Source organism: Talpa occidentalis, unplaced genomic scaffold, assembly GCF_014898055.3.
Source record: "Talpa occidentalis isolate TD23 unplaced genomic scaffold, MPIMG_talOcc4v2.1 talOcc4.10, whole genome shotgun sequence".
Taxonomy (NCBI): Eukaryota; Metazoa; Chordata; class Mammalia; order Eulipotyphla; family Talpidae; genus Talpa; species Talpa occidentalis.
In genome coordinates, this window is record NW_023600993.1 from 4,224,117 (window position 1) to 4,238,823 (window position 14,707).

The 14,707-nt window shown below is 56.1% G+C and overlaps 1 protein-coding gene across 1 annotated transcript in view; it reads left to right on the forward strand.

Annotated features, from left to right (window-relative positions):
* Positions 1–5,575: 5,575 nt before the first annotated feature.
* The window catches only part of LMCD1 (LIM and cysteine rich domains 1), a 35,763-nt gene continuing 26,631 nt past the window's right edge, over positions 5,576–14,707 (forward strand). Inside the window, exon 1 of the mRNA XM_037522103.2 lies at positions 5,576–5,608. The gene's annotated coding sequence lies outside the window, so the exon portion shown is untranslated. The remainder of the gene's footprint in view (positions 5,609–14,707) is intronic.

Genomic DNA, 14,707 nt, shown 5'->3' on the forward strand with positions numbered 1-14,707 from the left:
CTGGGGGGCACTGAACAAAGGGGCTCTCGGTGAAGGAGAAAGCAGGGTCCGTGGGCCCATGAGGAAGGAGGAAGCACCCTGGGTGAGTGGTGGCAGGAAGCAGGGGCCACCTCAGACAAGACGGGCCAAGGGCGAGAGCTGCCCCCAGGCCAGCCTGGACAAGCACACCCACCTCTGCTGTCCCCCCAGGCCCCAGTGGCTGCACCCGAAGGGGGACTGCCAGGGCGCCTGTATGTGGGTCAGCACCCGGGACAGAGGAGGCAGGAAGGAGCACTCCAGAGGGCACACAGAGAACATCCAGAGGGATCACTTCATCCAGGCTGAAGGCTCCTAGAGCCTGACGGCAGCAGAGGGAGCCACATCCAGGCACATTCACAGAGCTCACCTGGCTAGGTGGGGCCCACTGAGGATAATCTCCCCCTTGACTGACCTATCAGGGACCTGAACGACATCTGCAAAATGCCTTCGCCTTTGCCATAAGACACACGACCCCCCGGAGCGACAGCCTACCGCCCTTGCCACCCTCTGTGTCTAGAAGCAAGTTACAGGCACCATCTGTGCTCACAGGCACGGGGTATTCCGCGGGGTGTCCTAGAACAATTCTCACTACAGATAGTCTCAGATGAACATGTGGCTGCGCTTTGTACAGCAGGAGAAAGAAAGAAAATCATCCTCAAGTTTCAGAGACCTAAATATGTCGCCCCTAATGCTGAGCTGCAGCCCCCTCCCCAGGTCCTGTGATAGAGAGATCTTCTGGGTCCCTTGTCACCCGGCAAAGGACACAGCTCCGTTGCACCATCAGGTGACAGGTACAGCTATTGTTCAGAGCAAACTGATCACTTGATCCCAGCGAGCAACAATAAATTTGAGTCACAACTGGTCATGCAGATGACGGTCAGCCACACCATTTTCCGCAGAGCCAGGTCAAATGACGCTGTGCTCCTCCACAGAGGACATGTTCTCCTTGTGATGTCCACTGTTCCCCTCAGAGATAAGCTAGAAGGCACTGGGGTGGGGTGGGGTCAAGGATCAGGCTTTGTTTCTGTCTAGGTATTCTGCCCTTTTAGGCAAAGACTCTTTTGGCCTAGAAGGCCATCCACATATCTGGAGAACACAAGATAGTTATTCTAAAATTAAACGTAAAAACAGCAGGAAACAAACCAAAAACACAAAGTTGTAGAAAACTGACATATCAAAGGTACATGGCTCGAGTTGATGCCAAATAAAATATGCTTTTGTGGCGCATGGTATTTTTAACCAATTAATCCATATTAAAACATGCACTGTGGTTCCTGGGTTATGTGTACGTCCTCTTATGCGATGGGTGTTTTCCATGAACATAGTATGTTATGCAATCACCAGTAGATAGAAGCCATTCCTCCCTTTCGCATGTTGAAACTGTGTCGGCTACACTTTCTATGTCATGGCAATAAAAACATTACCCCAGTGAGCCATGAGTTCTAGAGATTCCCTAAATGTCTGGCATGAAACCCAAAGGTCTGGGTTCCAGGTTTTGCTTGGCCTCTTTCTAGCTCTGTGGCTTGGGTAACTAGTCCTGCCCAGCTAGAGCTGGAAACAGATCGCAGGCCAGATGCTCCATTCCTGGGTCCCCATGTGATGATGAGGGCTTGTTAGTTACCAGCCAGGTTTCTATCAGTACCTCCCGGGTGTCCTTGCTTTAAGTTAAACAGTAAATCAGATACAGTCACTCCCAGCTTCAAATTCTCCACCATGGCTCCATCCAGTGCCCTGGCCTGGCCACATGTGACCGCTGAGCTTCTGTTATGTGCCTGAACACCACTGGGATGTCCACTCAGTGGGACACATACACACATACTTGCACATACTCCCACATGTAGGCACACATGTGTGTGAGCATAAACACCCAAAAAAGAACACAGATCATCTCGGTAATATCAACCACAGGTGGAAAAGGCAACATTTTGGAAAAGGCAACAGATTAAGCAAAATGTATTAGAAATACTTTACCTGCTTCTTTTTACATTATTTTCTGTGACTATTAGATATTCCTTAATGACCTATGGGGCACACACTACGTCTCAGTTGGAAAAGACAGATCTTTAAATTCCCACTATTCTCAGAAAAGAGAATAAACTCCTCAGCATATCCACAGGGCCCACTAGAATCTAGTCCCTGCCCATCTCCTGCACTCTCCCGCCAAGGGATCCTCAAGATCATGCAGACACATGAGCCCCAGTCCCTACCCACCCACCTACCCACTTTGGTCTCATAACTCCACCCTCATGGAATGTCCTTTCCAGGCAGATCTACTCCAGCTGACTCATTCTACTTCTTCGGGTCCCAGCTCACATGTCACTCCTCTAGCAGTGAGGGCTATCTGATCTCAAGGCACCACACCTCCTGGGAAGCTATCCTCCATCTTTGTCCTCTGAGGTGCTCACTACCACTCCCAGTTATCTGATTATCTGTTCACCTGCCTGGCACCTGTACCCCACCCCCCATAGAATAGAAGCTATGTGAGGGCAGAAACCCCTCCTGTCTTATCACTGTCTGTCCTGTCCTCAACTAGGGTCTAACTAACCCCTGTAGTTCTCAGTTCAGTGGTATGTGGGAGGGTGGATTTATGGATGGACAGATGGATGGATGGATGGATGGATGGATGGATGGATGGATGGATGGATCAATGAATGGATGGATGCATGGATGGATAGATGGATGCATGGATAGATGGATGGGTGGGTGGATGGATGGATGGATGGATGGATGGATGGATGGATGGATGGATGGACCAATGAATGGATGGATGCATGGATGGATAGATGGATGCATGGATAGATGGATGGGTGGGTGGATGGATGGATGGATGGATGGATGGATGGATGATGGACAAATGAATGAAGAATGGTGAAAAGGGTAGGAGACTTAAAGACCAGGCTCCCAGTTTGGGCAAGCCCAGGGAAGCCACCACCATCTCACTGGCTGTGCTCACCCCTCCCTGTAATCGGTTCCCCAGAATCCTCAGGGGGGAGGCAGGGGAATGAGGTAAAAGGACATAGTGTAGAGGTACAAAGACTGAGCTGGAATCTGCCACTTATTGATTGTATGGCTTTGGGTAGAGTCCTTAATTGTTCCCCAACTCCGAGTAAGATGAGAACTTTGCCAACCAGGGAGCCCAATGATACTTCTTACACCAAGACATTCTTGAAAGAGAGGGACTCTTATTTCCCAGGGGATTCCTTGGGAATCTATCACTGGCCTTAGCTTAAGGTCAGTACCCCAAGGAGGTGAATGAAGCTTCTTTTAAGCCCCAGAACCACAGCGTAGTGAGCCTGAGGAAAATCAGATTGCTCCACAGTCCTGACCTGGAAAGGACAGGCCATTTTCTTTCTAGCTGGGCCTGAGTGGTAAGAACCATATGGCCCCATTATCCAGAACAGTCCTAAATCACAAGTCCCTGTCCAAGTGTCCAGCCAGCATCTGAGGATAGATCCCCTTGAACATCTGGCTGAACATCTGGCAGGTGTCCAGAGTTTGCTACCTGGACATCTCGCAGGGGTTAAAGTGGCACAGTTCACATTCTTAGCTAGAGAGAAAGCAGGTTCCAGCAGGCCACCTCACTGCCCACCACAGGCCCTTCTCCAGGAAGGAGGCATGGGCCACCCCCAGTGGTCACTCCTGCCTCCTTAATCAGAAGCAGGGCCAAGGGGAAATAAACAGAAAGAATGGGGTCTTGAGTTTGGAGCTCAACAGCGTTAGGGTTAATAAAATTAGAACTCCTCCACAGAACAACATTTGTTCAAGATGGGACAAGAAGGGTGGCTGGGAAGCGAGTGGGAAATGACTTCACCGGGAAGGCCTTCTGCCTGGTGTGCAAGGGATAAAGCTCGCTTTGTTATCCCGCGGGCTTCTGTTCCGGCAGCTCTTAAACACAAAGCACCCAGCCTGCCAGCTCCGCTGCGAGCCACTACCGTGGAGTTTGCCACTCAAGGAGCTGCGCACGGGACACCTCCAGGCCAGGCTGCGCTGGCCACTGTGTTCACACGCGGGTTGGCACGCAGCCCACCTGGGAAGTCTGGACAAGCCAGACCAGGTAGAGCACCGGGCTGTCTCTCCCCTGTCCCGCCTCAACAGGGGCCACCCCCCTTCATTCCACCCACAGCTTCTGAGCATCCATCACCAGCTCTGGGGCCACAGCGCAAGAAAGCAAGACAAACCCCAAAAACACCGGGAATCGAGCCAAGAAGACAAAGGCCACCCCTCATGTCAGCCAAGGGGAGCACCAGGAGAAACCCCTTTCCAGGAATGTGGACAGGAGATCACAATTTGGGTCCCAGCGAGTTTGAGATGATGTCCAGAACCAAGCTGGAGGAAGCTTGTGGGAGAGAAGACCCTCCTGTAAGAGAAGGTCCTAGAATGTGCCCTGAGCTCCCAGTCTCCTCAAATCAGCCCCGGCTCATGTGCTGTGAGCCACCCTCAGAGCCCCTGGCGCCCTGGCTCCTGGCGGGCGCTGCCCGGGCGGGTGAGGCCTGAGAAGCGGGGGGCAGAGCAGGCCTGGGTTGGGTCCTCCGCAGGGCAGGGGCATGTGCCTGCGGACCCCAGTCTGCAGAACCAGAACCAGCTCAACCGAGCCATGTGGGTCAGGGGCAAACAGGGCAGCGGAGGGAGGACGTGGCTGGCCCCTTGGCAGGGCTTGTGCTGTCAGAGGCTCCTGGGGGGGAGAAGTGTCCCCCCCAACCCGCCTGTCCACACCTGCCCGTCCACACCCGCCCATCCAGGTGCCCGTCCACAGCTGCGGCCTGTCCGTCCCTACAGGGCCCTGACCTCGGGCCCCGCCTCCCCAGGTGCCTCTGGCGGGAGGTTCCAGACGATTCCTCGGGGAGAAGGACGGGTGGCCCCGGCCATGCCCAGCCCCTCAGTGACCCCCAGAAAATCCTCAGCTGCCAGGCGGGAGCCCACAAGGTGCCATCTGGGGCGCTGCGGCCGGGACGCTCGAGCTTCCCAGACGCCGAGTTTACCAGAAGCAAAAGTCGCGGGGCCGCACCTCCCCTCCAGGACTTGGGGGGCCCCCGCCGGGAAGGTCAGCGGGAGCCACCGCAAACCCCACTCGCCCCTGACGGCGCAGCACTGGGGCGGGGTGGGGGGGGGAGGGCGGCCCGGAGTTTATTTTTGGACCCGGCTCACTAAAAATACCTCCCGCCTTCCTGGGGGAGGCGCCCCCCGACCTGGGGGGGCGGCAGCGGCCACCCCTCCCTCCCGCGGCCCTTTAGGGGGGCCGGGCGTGGGGCGGGCTCCGGGCGTGCTCGGGACAGAGGTGCCCCCCCCCCCCCCGCCGCCCCCCACTCCACCCCCCAGAGCCCCCCGCCCCCCCCCCCAGGCTGGGGCCGCCGCTGACGTCAGGCCCGCTGGCCCCGGGCCTGGGGGCGGGGCCGGGCCTGGGGGCGGGGCCGGGCCTCCCGGGCGGCGCCGCGCTTGCTGATTGGCCGGCCCGGGGGCGCCCGCGCCCATTGGCTGGCGCGCTGCCCGCGGGCGCCGCTCGCGCTTAAAGAGGCCCCGCTGGGCTCCCGCCGCTCACCCGCCGCCCGCAGGACCCGGCCCGGGACCGGCCCAGGACCCGCCCGGCGCAGAGGTGAGCAGGCCGGGCCGCCAGGCCCTCCTCCCCGCGCCGCGCCCCCGAGCCGCGCCTCGGACCTCGGGGTCAGGTGTTGTGCTGCGCGATGCTCGGGCACAGGCAGTGAGGTGACGCTTGTTCTGATGGCAGTATCGGGGTCCGCGGGGGTGCCAGCCCCCTCCTGTCTCCCCCTCCGGTGATCGAGGGGAGCTGGGGGCGCTGTGTGGACTCGGAGTCTCCCCTGTGCTGTCACCCTGGTGTCTTGCGCTGACCCCCCCAGCCCCAGGTCTCTCTAGTTGGGGGCAGTGGCGGTGCCAGCCCTGGGGGCTACCCTGCAGGTCATGAGAAGCCACTGGAGAGAGGACTGCCCTGCCCCAGGGGCTGCAGTGCTGGGGGCCACCCCTGCCCCCAGGGTCTGCATGTTTCCCTTTCAAGAAGGGCTGGGGCGCCCCGAGGTCACGCTGAGCCGTGCAGGCCCCAGGCCAGGCTCCCAGCACCAGGCCCCTGCGACTTACCTGCCTGTGGTTGGGGAGGTCACCTGCCGGGTCACCAGACGCGTGAGCAGGAAGGGAGCAGAGTCAGCCCAGGCCAGGAGAGTAGGTGCCGCAGGCCGCGGGGTGCTCCTCAAGCCCCCCACCCTGCCTCTTCTCAGCTGCACCACGTTGGCCAAGTCCTGAGTCTTGCTGTCTGTCTGAGCGGACCTGGGCTCTCCTAGCAGAGTGACAGCGCTGGCGCCCCGTGGGTTAAGCCGACCACTTTAAAGTCCGATTCCAGAGGAACTGGTCTTTCATGACCAATTTTGCCGTTGCCTGTGAGGTAGAATAAGAGGCAAAACAAGAAAATGCATGTCAGAACCAAATTTAGGATACACGTGAGCCTCTTAGCGGCCGGACAGCCCCACCTCTGAGTGGTCACCGCGCCCTGCCTGGCTGCCCTGCCCCAGATCCCCACCCCAGGGTCTGCTGGACCCTTCTGGATGTGCGCCCCACGCCCACTTCACCGGCCATCTCTGGAATGTACCGTGTCCCCTTGCACTTGCGGACTGTTTGCAGAACCAAGTCCTCTCTCCTGTGGATTCTCATGACACTGCAGGCCTTTGTCGAGTACCTGTTCCTTTCTACCTGGTAGTGAGTCACGCATTGCGGCTCTTATTTCTCTGCTCATCTTCCCGAGCTCCTTGGGGGCAAGCTTTCCTTCCTCATCTCCGTTCCCACAGAGCACGCGATACACAGCAGGCCTCCAAAAGTCACGAGTACCCCCCCTCCGCCCAGCAGCTCACAATGTCCGTGTGCAGCACATTTTGTGTGTTAATGTCTTTAACTTGGAGCCCTGGGATATTTGTGTATCTGAACCGCCTCCCCAAATTCAAAGTAAGAGTTCAGAGCTGAATGCTGTGCTCCAGGAAGTCAGCTTTTGGCAGGTTTTACTGCATACCGGTCCAGAGTCCCTGTAAAGTCAGGTGGGGTGCACAGAACCCCCGCGGAGGACCCCCAGGGCTGCCAGCCAACACCCCACTTGCAGAAAGACTTGTTTCTATTTTCCTTTGCATGGGAGTGTGATTATCCAGATTAGAGGCGGAACATGTTCTCCTTGTCACCCTCTAGTGCCAACTTCCTTGGCCTGCAAGGAGTTTACTTTCCATTTAGATCCAATTACAGGCTTAGAGAAGAATGCGGTGGGTTGAGATGAAAGGGCTAATATTTTTTCCGTCTCAGGACTGGGACAAACAGGAGGAAGACCACTTTGTAGTTTCACCAATGTCTTTAGCTCACCCAGTCAAGGGCAGGGAAGTGAGTGGGGGGGGAGCCGCTGGCCGAGCGTGACAGCAGTGATTAAGCCCTGTGTCATCTCTGCAGCATGCTGAAAAGCTTTTATTGCATATTTACTTTTTAAATCTGCAACAGTGGGGACTTCTATAGCATTTGGCTTCAAGGCCCATAATCACACTTAGGCGTTTGGAAACAATCTCTTAGAGCTGCAAGGGACCTATTTACACCACGAGATGTGGTTTAAAACGGATTCAAGCTGTCTTCACTGCCATGGCCCCAAAAGGGGAGGGGGTGCATGGAACCCCCGGCAACTGGACAGTCATAAGAAGATCTTGAAGAGACAAGCGGCCTGGAGCTCACCTAGCCAGTCAGACAGTGAGGGCCTCACCATGCATCACACACTCACGCCGTGCAGCGCACACATCTGGTCCCCTACACCTCCCCTCAGTGCCGCGAAGGCTCCCCGGGCTGCTCTGGGGCCATTTTGTTTCTATGGGGGGCAGGAAAGGAATGCCAGCATTCCTGGGTGACAAGGGCCCATTTCTCTTGGTGAAACCGATGTCTGTTTGGGACCCATGCTTCTGTGCTTGTTAAGTGTCTTCACGAATCTGGTTATGAATGTCCCTGTAACCATCCCCGGCCTCCCTTCCGGATGCCAGTCCTAGCTCTGCCGCTGACTGGCTGTGTGCTCTCAGGCAAGCGAAGCAACCCCTGAGTCTGGTCCTTGCTGAGAAGTGGGAGCAGCACCTCCCTCCCAAGGGGTCACGACCCTTGAGTGAGATGGAGTCAACCACGTGTTCTCTTTCATGCAGTTGGCAAGCTGCTTCCACATCCTGCAACTGACATAACGTTGCGTGGGACATTACGGAAGTGTCAGGTGTGCACTGTGGAGACATGTGTGTAGCTCTATGTCAAGCTCACCGCCGGGGCCCTGTGGTGTCCTTCACCGAGAGAGCCGGCCACTGTTACTGTCTGCAGTCAGTGCGTGTGGGTGACAGTGTGAGCTCCGAGAAGAGTCTTTCGGTGATGGAAAGACACCCTTTTAAGACTGCCCCGTCTGAAGAGCAACGGGCTTGCACTCAGTGGAGCCAGAGCTGGCTGCTCCGCCTCGATAAGCCAGGGAAGTTGCCAAACAGCTCGTCTGGTTCTGGCCCAGCAGACACAAAATCCCTGCTGGCTCGGTTCACTGGCCTCAGGCACTGGGCTCTGCGGTTGTGGACGTCAAGGGCCCTAGGGGGCGCTGCTCAGTGTAGATGTGGCCGTGGAGGATCAAGCTCCAGATCCGAGGTGGCCGGCAGGCTCCGAAGGAAGACCAGCCTGCAGCTGCCGGGGCCCCTGGGGCAGGAACTTAGGAAGGACCAGGACGCAGAGCTGGTGACCGGGCATGAGCCGGGAGCAATGTCAACGGTGGTTCTCCTAAGCGCCTGCCAGGCTCGCTGGCAACTCCCTACACCCCACCCCCCTCACACCCCTCTTGGCTTTCCTGTCCTCCGGCTCGCACCTCCCCTCTGTCCTAGCCCTTCCTGCTTTCACCTCCAGTTCCCGCAGCCCGAGCTCCTGGCACCCCGCCCGGCCAGCCGCTCCAACGTAAACACGGCTTCTCGAGAACTGGCTCCCTCGATCTTAAAAATGTATTAAGCTGTCACTTACCAACCGTAATGGCCACGGCCCTGGACCGAGGCCCGTAGGTGTATACGCAGCTTGGTCCCAAAGCGCCTTGTTAAAAGAGCAAGAGCGTTTCCAAGTCCCTCTGAAAGGGTCTCCCCAATCACGGCTGAAGCCATTACTTGGCGAGGGGCAGGTGCTGCTCGGAGGTGTCTGAGCCTGTGGGCGGGGTGGCCGTCCACCTGGTGGGGCGGCAGGGAGCCGCTCATCTGCTGCTCACCCCGGGCGTCCATCTAAACCACCTTCTCCTGCCCAAGGCCGGCGACACTGCCCAGCAGGGCGGGGAGACCTTGCTTCTCCCCTGAAGAGCCTGTACTTTTGTCTTTTCTCCCGAAGGTGACTAGGAAGACCCAGAATAGGCTGACTGGAGCCCAGGCAGGGCCCAGGGAGGAGGGACAGCGCCCCCCACAGGCTCTAACCCTCCCTCCACCAACAGCACTTCCCAGGAGGGCAAGCTAAGGAGCAGGGAAGGGAGGACACGGCTCCTCCTGCAGCCCATGGGCGTCCATTGGCCCCAGGAAAGGCACTGGGCTGGCCTCTGGGCAGGAGAATCACCCTCCCAATGGGGCACATTCAGATCCCCAGTGTATGGCCAGGGGAACTCTCCCCTGAAAGATAGAGGAACGTGGGCGTTCTTAGTTTTGCCCCCTTCAGCCAACACCATCCCAGCATTGAGAATGAGAGGGCCTTCCCAGCAGGCTGTCCTCACGTCTGTCCACTCTGACTCACGGGGCACTGTGGACACGCCCCTTTTCCAAGGAAGAGCTCAGCTTGGATGAGAACACGGCCTCCTCCCTCCAGCCCATGGACCCTCCCTGTCCCTGGGGGACAGGGACCCACTAAGAAATGACCATGGGGACATGGCCTAAAACTCTGTCCTGCTGAAAACAGGCTGTGGGTAACTTCATGGGGCATCAGGGGAGCGGCGGCAGCTGCTGCTGAAGTGGCCCCACAGAAATAGCCCCATCCTGTCATATGATAGTGGGAGGAACAGCTGGCTGGCAGCTGGCAGGACCTCGCAGGGGCGACCCCGACAGGCGTCCCCCTGATCGTGATGCTTCCTTCCCTTCACCGTGTCCTGAGCCCATTCTGAGCTTTGCATGCGCAGCCTTCTAGAAAGGCTTTAGATAAAGCTTTCTTAGAGAGCTAGAAAAGAGGTTGGGTCTCACACGTGCACCCAAACCTTCCGTCTGTTACCTAAGCCCAAGCATTTGATGTGGAAATGTAATTGCATTTGCGCCAAGACAGAAACAACCCTACCATTTACCATTCATAAAACCCTCACAGGAACTCACTGGCACGTTATCTGCTCCTTTCTGTGAGAAACAAATCCTTTCTACCACTTTTCTGCTCAGAAGGAACATGCTTGGTCTTAGACATATCACCTGTGGGGACTCTGGCCCAAACCGTGTTTGTGCTGTTAGGACACACACTGTCAGGGAAAGGCAAGGGAGAGGAGCGGCTGAGCACCCCAGGGTGCTTGACATTTCCTCACAGCCCGTCTCATTAGCCTTGAGGACTAGGATGCAAAAGTAGTCATGTCCTGCCAGACCATGGGTTTAGAGGAACTTGCCTGAAATCGTATGAGGGCAGCTTACGAGCTCACACCATCTTCCCTGATTCCAAAACCTAAGTTCTTTCTACTACAAGAAAGAACTGGAGGACGCTCGTGCTGTCACCAGCCCCTGCACCCCCAAGTTAGAACCATTGCCTGGAGCTAGAACCAGGACTTTCTAGATCTCTCCTGGCTTTCTAGAAAGCTGGTCAAACTCTCAAGGAGGAGGCTGGCAGAGAGACAAGCTAAGAAATCATAAGATTTTATGCTGAAATTATTGAATGAGCACTGACACCACCAAAAAAAAAAAAAAAAATCCTGGAGGTCCCTACTCTAGAGCTTCTAGGAAATTCTAGCCTGGGGCTGAGCTTGGCTTCCAGAATGTCTCTCTTCATGCCTGGCCAGCCTGGTTCATGGGCCACATGGGAATCAGGACCAGAACAGCCCAGCCCAGGGGCACTTTACCAGGGGAGAGCAAAGGCTCCATCTAGAAGTAGCTTTTTTAAAAGACAAAGGAGTAGGGACCCCGCCGTGGAGTCTGTTTCAGATCCACGGGGTGTGTTTATGGGTTGGCTTTTTGTTTTGAAACCTTGGACCCTCTGTCAAACGGATCTGAAGAGAACAATGCAAATGAATCACCCTATTAAAGTGCTGGCGCGGGCCTTTATGTGTCCGAGGGGACCCGGGGACAAGGCAGAGCCAACGTTTCCACGTGCCCTTGTTGAGAGGCTTGTCCTGCCTTCACCGTGTAGCTTATGAATCAAGGAGGAAATGGTGTCTTCTCTCTTCTGTCCCTTCCATGCCGGGTATGCCCCAGTTTCTTGTCAACCTTGTGCCTTCAAATGCAGAGGTTGGGGCAGACACTTGAGCTGTGGACGTCACTTGGGGTACCATTGTGTGCACATAATTCTCAATGTGACTTGTAATCCTGCCATTTGCCTGAGGCCCAGGCAGTACCAAGGGGCTCACCCACTCTCCACCCCTCTTACTTCTCATTTGAGAGAAAGGGTTAACTTGCATTCTGCGTTTAAATAGCTGAATGAGGTGAAGTATCTAAGTCTGTGGATGCCTCAGCGCTGCTGTGAAGTGGGGTCCCTGTTATCAGCCCGCACGCGTGCACGTCCCCGAGGTAGTTAAGTGCTGGAATGCGGGAGACCAGCATTACCTACGTCACATGTGGCTTGAAGATATCAGATTGCAGGGCCTTCTCTTTGTAGCTAAACTTAGACCTCGCCATAAAGCCATAAATACCCTCCGACCACATCATATGCAATATTGTGACAATGACAACAATTTGCCTTGGGTGTCTGGTTGCGACTTCTCTCAAAAGCAGCCCTGCCCTCGGCCCCCTGCTAGGAGATCTTATACAGACACCCTCGCTGGGCTCAGACCTCCTGCTTATAAGGAAGGGTAATAGCCACTCCTGTCTTCCTTGAGCAAAATGTTCACTTAGCATCTGCCGTGGCCCAGCTGTGCTGGGTACCAAATTCGAGACAGTGAACAAGCAGGTTTCAGTCCTGCCATGTGAACTCAAGTCCAGTGAGTCCCCGGCCTTCCCACCACACACGCCTTTCCCTGCCTTTTCTCCCCATCTCAGATTCCCATGTGCACTCAAGAGCCCCACGATGCCCCAGCCACCGCCTCAGGGTAACAGCAGAGTGAGCTTGTGATTCCAGTTGTGGCATTTTCCACCAGGCACTGAGTGAAATCTGAGGCTGGGGGCGGTGGGAAGCCCTCTCAGGCTTTGTCAGCCTCCTGCAGACATGGGGGTAGACCAGTTGTCCATGCTCAGCCCATGTCCCCAGAGGCAACCCAACACCTCTGGCCCTGTCCTTCACGGTGCTGACATCACAGGCGCTGAAGGGCAGGGGCTTAGGGAAGGACTCCCCGCTGACTAATGCCCCTTAAGAAACTGCCCTTCAGGTGACAGCATCTATTTGGGCCTTATGACTCAGTGGCATTCCGGGGACTGATTCCCAAGGCTGACCCAGCTAATCCGTAGCCTGGAAAAGGTGGAGGGGAAGGAACCAGCCTTGCCATCAGCCCATGTGGAGGAGAGCCATCACCCCCGGGGGCATGCCTGCACTGTCCACGCGGCCCTGGCCCAGCCAGCGTCCTCGTTAGGGACTCTGCCTCCTACGGGGACGAGTCAGCACCTGAGGGCTTCTTGCTTTAGAGGAAGTGGGTAGCAGTTTTATTTTTAAATCCTGTCAGTAGACAGAAGAGGGGTTTTTAACTGGGGGGTCTGTGCAGAGAATTGAGGGTGTCAGGGATCATAAATAGAGAAAAACATTGTATCCTCATAGCCCCAGTCTTGCCTTTCAGAAAGAAGGCAGCAGTCCTGGCCCGAGCAGCCCCTGTGCCCTTGACACAGATGGAAATCGGATATTTTCCTCTCCTGTTACAGCTGAGACAGAGGCCCCGCGCGGCAGCTATGCGGGTCTCTATTCTGAAATAGTGTCGTCGGATTCCCTGCTAGAGCTTGTTCATTAACTCACAACAGGCACGAGGGCCACAAAATCGCAGACTCGGGTTTCATATATCGGGACTATTTCCGTAATACTGGTTTCCTGTGGGATCCTCCCCATCTTAAGCAATTGAAATGTGCTGAGAAGGGGGTGCTTTCATGTCAGACAGAAGAGCCTGTGTTAAGATGGAGACCCCCACCCCCAGCAATGAGGCTCTGCACACAGACCCCCACTGATGCACCTGCAGACGGCCCCAGAGTCTGAGGCCGGAGTCAGAGCAGACAAACGGGGTTCAGATGCCATTTCGCTGGTTATTTCCCAGGGCCTTGGTCAACTCACGTTGGACAACTCTGAGCCTTCATCTTGACATCACTACAGTGGGTCTGAAAGTTGTCCTCACCGCATCTGTCCTCTTCTTAACAACAGCACTTGACAAACGACAGGCGTGTGTCAAGCATGAGAGTGGGCGTCACTGCTTGAGAAACTAACGGGGGTGACACGGTAAAGAGAATAAGAGCACGGCAGGGGTTGCCACAGGCTGGCCACCAGAAGCCGCTGCGACCTGAGCAGAGTAGAGCCTGCACTAGGGACTCCAGAGAGGAAGCGCCTCCCCTGACCCGGGAGTGACATCTGAGCAGAGCATGGAAACACTGGGAGGAAGGCGCTGTTAGGGCGGCTCCCCGTCCAGTGTGAGACCTTCCACGTCTGACCCCCACGGCCCCCTGCCTGACTTATTTTTTTTTTTTTTTAGATTTATTTATTTATTTATTTGTACAAGCACTGGGTACAGTCAGAAGCGCGGGAGGGTGAGAGAATTCACCAGAGGCAGAGCAGGGAGCAGAGCAGGCAGAAGGACCGAAGGACACTGCTGAGGGGAGCAGCGGGCGGCAGGAGAGGTCTGCGCGCCATGTGGGACCCTCCTCCGGTGGCCGGGGAGCAGCCGGGGATCGAACCGGAGCTGATGAGGCTGCGGGCAGCTTCGCAACCCAGCGCTCAACCTCTGCGCCACCGGGGAGGCCCCCCTGCCTGGCTTCTGACTTGGGGAATCACATCCACGTTGAACGGTGGAATCCACTGCCATGTGTCTGCCCAGCCCCAGAGGCACAGGTGTATTTTCTCATCAGAGAACTGGTTCTTGCCACCCAACTGAAGCCCTTTAGGGTGGTAGCCTGGGGGGCAGGGGGGCTCCTCTGGCAGGGACTTGAGACTCCAGACAACTCACCCTCTTTTGCAGGAGGATGTAGATGTGAAAGCGACAGAGGGAAGTAAAGTAGCTGAGGATACGTAATGTTCACGGAAGAAAGGAACCCCCACACTCACACCCTTTGCCAGGCTCGGCACGTGCGTGTGAGGGAGCATGACACATTCAGATACCGCACTTGTGTGCGCCCCAAGTTTCATCTTTTAAATTCTGAAGCCATTTCTGTGATAATTAGAAGAAAAGAGGATTCTTTAATGACAGACTGAAGAAAATCAGTCTTTGGGAAGAGGGGTGTTCGACGAACAAGGTCAGAGCCTGGCTTCTACACAGCATGTCTGGCGCCATCTCAGAGCAGGCGACACCAAAAATAAAAAACAAATGCTTTGGACAGCAAAATGTCGCGGGCTGTCCCCTGGAAAGCCTGGCACAGTAGGGGCTCCGTTATAGTAACAGGTGGAT